A 5502-nucleotide genomic window follows, 5' to 3' on the forward strand; every position below is an offset into this window, starting at 1 on the left:
AATAAATAAAGACAACCCTGGAGTTGAAGTGTCCAAATATAGTAATGTGCTGGGACTGACTTGGGACACAGAGGGAGACTTGTTATCGTTAAAGTCTAATGACTACAACATGCCCAATAAATTAACCAAGAGAGTCTTGCTTGCAGAAGTTTCAAAATGCTTCGATCCACTAGGCTTAGTGTCCCCACTTACCATAAGAGGAAAATTGTTGATACAAGAAGCATGGAAGCTTAAGTGTGCTTGGGATGAAACCCTACCTGAGGAATTTGTTGAAAGGTGGGAAGAACTAATGGGGGAATATGTAAAATTACCAATGTTGAAGTTCCCCCGTAATGTGGCCAGTCAAGAGGGAGAGAATGTACTCCACATTTTTTGCGATGCTTCGAAATTAGCCTATGGAGCAGTCGCTTACCTTCAATGTAATAGTGCTATTTCTCTTGTTATGTCTAAGGCTAAGGTGGCTCCAATCAAATCACGCACCTTACCTCAGTTGGAATTAACGGCCATTTATGTAGGTGTCAAATTAGCCAATTATATAAGAAATAAATTGCGAGAGATAAATATCAGCGACACCGTAATTTGGTCTGATAACGAGGTATCCTTACAATGGATTCGTAATGGTAACAGTAAGATTGTGTATGTACAAAACAGAGTCGCTGAAATCCATCAAATGCAGGAGAAACATAACAGTTTGGGTCAACATATGTTAACCTTTAATCACATTCCTGGTGACGAGAACCCAGCTGACTTCTTGTCTCGAGGCTTGACTTATGGAAAATTTGTGAGTGCTTTATCGTGGTTTAAAGGGCCAAGTTGGCTGGTGGACAAAATTAACTGGCCGGTGCAAAAGGCACATATTGCTCCTGTCGAAATTACGGTGAGCACCGCTCCGGTCAGTAGTCCCTCCTTAGCCATTGATATGAACAGGTATTCTTCCTTACCTAAGCTGATTAGTGTGACCAGGTTAGTGTTTAAATTTATAAGTAAGATGAATATCTCACATAATTTTCCCCATCCCCTGAAATACTGGCTACAGAGGGTACAAGAAGAAACCTACAGGGATGAGATTAAATTCATGATGGACGGAAAATTTGTGAAAGGCTCAATAATAGAAAAGCTGGGGCTGTATTTAGAGGATGATGTAATTAGGTGCAGAGGCAGGTTACAAAATGCTGAATTGGGGGAATATGCTAAGCACCCTATCTTGCTGCCCAAAACTCATCACCTGACAACCTTGATTGTCTTTAATGCCCATAATAACGTGATGCACGGTGGGGTACAGGATACCTTAAACTGTATTCGGGAAACCTTCTGGATTCCACAAGGACGGCAAAGTGTAAAGGGGGTTATCAAGTCGTGTGTAATATGTCGCCGGGTGGATGCCAGAACCTACATGTACCCAGGTCCTCCACCATTGCCCAAGGAACGCGTGCAGTTGGTAAAACCATTTGATGTGACCGGAGTGGACTATAGTGGGCCAATCATTTTGACAGGTACTTCAGATGGTGTCCCCTTGAAGGTGTATGTATGTCTATTTACTTGTACAGCTACTAGGGCTGTTCATCTAGAAGTGGCTCAGGACTTGTCTGCAGAACAGTTCATACAGCTGTTCCGGAAATTTGCAGCTAGACGATCCTGTCCAAGATTGATGATCTCAGATAATGCCACCAATTTTGTAGCGGGTGCTCAACATTTGATGAAATTAAATAAGAGTGATGATGTACAGTCTTTGTTGACCCAGCGAGGGTGTGTCTGGAAATTTATTACTCCCAGAGCCCCCTGGCAGGGAGGACTGTACGAAAGAATGATAGGTACAGTGAAAAGATGTCTTCGTAAGGTGCTACACAGGAAGAGAATTGATTTGGAGGAGTTCCGGGCAGTGTTGGTGGAGGCAGAGAATCGAGTGAACAATCGCCCTCTGTCATACATGAGCGACACTCCTGACGCGGAGATACTGACTCCCTCTCACCTAATATGTGGACAAAGGTTAGAAGCTGCGCCTATCTATAGAGATAATCCCGAGGGAAGTGATGAGGATTACAATAACGTGACGGTGTTGAGTGACAAGTTCAAAATGTTAAATAAGGTAATTATTCATTGGTCTGATGTGTGGCGTAAAGAATATCTTCTTACATTACGTGAACACTTTTATGGTGCGCCAGAGGCAGTAAACCGACAGAACATTCAACCAGGTGACATTGTGTTAATTGATACTGAACAACATCGAACACTGTGGCCTCTGGGCAAGGTAGTTACATTATACCCAGATGCACAAGGTGTTGTCAGAAACGTCAAAGTGTTGTGTCGTGGTCAGGAAAGTTTGCGTACCATTAATAAATTAATTCCCTTAGAATTAAATGATGTTCAATCCAGTGCAGATGGAAACCTAAGGGAAAGTGACACGAGTGATATTGAAGACACTGACCGGGTAATGCAAGAAGAAACTGTAGTAAGACCCACTAGGAAAACAGCAGCGCAATCTAGAGAGGGCTGGAACCGTCTCCTGGAGGAAGACGCAATTTAAGTCGTCTAACAACGACTTCCGCCCGGCCGCAGTGTGGAAAATTTTTAATTTTCCGAAACTATAGCGCCTAATAGGTTTTTGTGCCGATATGAGTCAAAATGTATTTGAAAATAGAGTAGAACCAAGAGTTCCCTTGGCGCATGCGCGGATGTGCGGGGGAGGGAGGCGCGTATTGTTTTGAATGGTGGTGAGGAAGCTGAGAAAACATGGAACCACGAAATTGACGTTCACGGTGGCCTAAGGATTAATATAGGCCTCATTTCATAATAAGAAGTGTCGTAACTGTTCCTGGTGGAGAGTGAGGGAACGGGATTTACGGGACCACAGTAATAGAGTGGTAAAAGTGTGATAAGAGAAGGACCGGGGACTGACGCGTCGCAATGGACTGTGTCCTGGGGAAAATTACCCTTGGATTAATCATCACTCATCGGTCTCAGATCTTAATGGAGTGACCTCTAGTTTGTATAATAGTTATGAGACGTTAAATCGTCTTGTGAATTGTAATGTAATTAATGATAATAACGCTAAGTTAAGAGAATATGTGAAGTGAGATAAGTCGTTTGCTCCGAGTGAACACGCTAGACCTCGTTGTTAACGAGACGAGGAAAGGGAAACTCCTTGAGTCACGACGTCTAAAAGGCAGGACAAACCAGCGGATACCTCGTCCTGCTGGAATGAGAATCGTGTCGGTGTAGCAGGACATCGAAAATGAGATGGTGAATCAAGAAATGAGGAATATCAATCACCCACAGTTAAGTAACCCTTCTAGTTATAGCAACCTTAGACTGGCCAGTAGTGGTATGTTATAATTAGATAGGTTACGAGTGATCCAGCTACATCAAGTGACCACCAGAGAACATCTGGTAAGTAGTGGGATTATGTACAAATGTTTTTCCTTGATGGATGTATCCATGTGTATCCTACCCCCCCCCCCTTCATTCAGCGAAACTAATATAATCTATACAGTCCACAATTAATTAGTAGCACCGTACTTGTGGGTGCTATCCAATCTATACTGGTCTCGGATAGATATGGATAAGATAGTGAGGTCGAGGGGACCAACTGCCGCGACCAGAGGTGGTTAAGTTTTCTCACATGTCTACACGGGGTGACTACGGTAAACATATAGTCAAGCACCCTAGGAAATTTTCCATATGCCTCATCATGGGGGGTGATGGGTGAGGCGGGAGCTCTGCGGCTGGCGATGTGGGCAGCTTTCGCTCTGCAGTCAGCATGAGCAGCTGACTCCTGGAGTCTTACAATTGATACATTCTAATGCAACGGTCTGGTGTTTCTTGATCATATCATAGCACTGGTGAGAAGGATGGGCCTTGGCACACACTGCACACCAGTGTGACTTAGATGAGCATTTCCAAGCAATGTGACCCCAGCGCTGACACTTGTAGCATCTACGGTGAGGTGCTTTGTACAAAGCTATTTTGTAACTCCTGTTAAGCGCTGCACGAGAGTAGATATATGATGGTGGAGTCCCTTGACCAATCCACTCAGCCAATATCAGATCATTTGGAAGTCGACGAGGGTTTGCAACTTGATCTGACAACAGGAATTTAGGATCCATGTACTTATTGACATTGTGGATAACAATAAGTACTTTAGGTGATCTTGGTGGGGCAGCTTGGAGTTGGATGTTAGCATATTTATGAGTAAGAAGTTTTTCTATGAATGTTGGGTCGTTAGTAACAAAAACGTAATTATCCTCGTCATGACGAAAGCGAATCCGAAGGTTTTTTTCTGGGTTGTCTAATGTAGCTTCGTAAAACCATCTAAACTTGACCTCAAACTCAGTGTTAGCAGGGAAATCAAGCCTAACCGTTCTGCAATGGTTGTTGTTGCTCTCGTTGTTTCTTGCAGCAAGTCTCCTTTGAAATCCTCTTTCTTTTTTCAAAGCTCCCTTACTTCTAAAACGTACGAATTCGCCTTCACCATCATTTACTTCGTTCACATCCATAGGTCACTTTTAGTTCAGCTGCTTGAGATGGAAGAAGCAGCGCCACTCACAAGAGCTCTGTCTGACATTCCTCCAACTCACGCTCATAGTACCTTCCTGCATGACTTTTTAAATCTAAATTACTTCATTTTATAGAAATTAATACTTGCAAGTATAACTCTGAACGTCTTTATGCATTGTTAAATGAAAGACCGTCCTAACCTTACCTTAATAATGAGATCTTTTATTGAATTATCAGTATGCAGTTAATGTATTATTTAGTAACCCCCAGGGTGAACCATTGAGAATTGATTAATAAAAACAGTAGAACCTGTAAGTAATTCAGAACTTTGCATATGAAAACTGCTGCTATTATTATAACCTTTCTATTTTCAAACACATTGGTTATACTAACTTGCTGCTATCATGATTAATCTAAAGCTCTAGCAGGAACAAAAGTAACAATATATGCATCGGCCGGGAATCGAACCCGGGCCTCCCGCGTGGCAGGAGAGAATTCTACCACTGAACCACCGATGCTATGCCGATAGGGATACTTTCAATTTATTTAATTTATCGATCAATCGATACCCTTCGGTAAAACCCACGAGGGTGAGAGGAGTGAGTGAGGATAGTGAATGAGAAGTGATGGAGAGGAATGGTTTGGAGACGAAGGAAGAGCAGGAGCTAGGCCCAGCCGCATGGCGATTGTTAGCAAAAGTTGGTTTAGTGAATTATTATTATTATTATGTGAGTAAATTACTGCATGAGATTTACAGAATATTACCTGAATTATTATAAGCAAGTAATTTAGATGACATAAGTGGGACTTAAGTCACAGTAGGTAACCAACTATCACTCCCTCGATGCCCACTTCCTACCACTCCCACAAAAAAAACTAGACTTAACATTAAATTAATAATTACAATATTAAATCCAGTTACTCTGGTAAATTAAAAGCTGTAGATTGTATATGATTAGGTTTGCTGGGTACATAAAAGAAATTCATATTACTACTTACCATTTATCA

At 42.1% G+C, this 5502-nt stretch overlaps 1 non-coding gene across 1 annotated transcript; it reads right to left on the reverse strand.

Annotated features, from left to right (window-relative positions):
- Positions 1-4941: 4941 nt before the first annotated feature.
- Positions 4942-5012, reverse strand: TRNAG-GCC (transfer RNA glycine (anticodon GCC)). The gene has a single exon. It is a non-coding gene; the product is annotated as a tRNA-Gly (tRNA).
- Between the last annotated feature and the right edge of the window lie 490 nt (positions 5013-5502).

Source organism: Cherax quadricarinatus, chromosome 22 (assembly GCF_038502225.1).
Source record: "Cherax quadricarinatus isolate ZL_2023a chromosome 22, ASM3850222v1, whole genome shotgun sequence".
NCBI lineage: Eukaryota > Metazoa > Arthropoda > Malacostraca > Decapoda > Parastacidae > Cherax > Cherax quadricarinatus.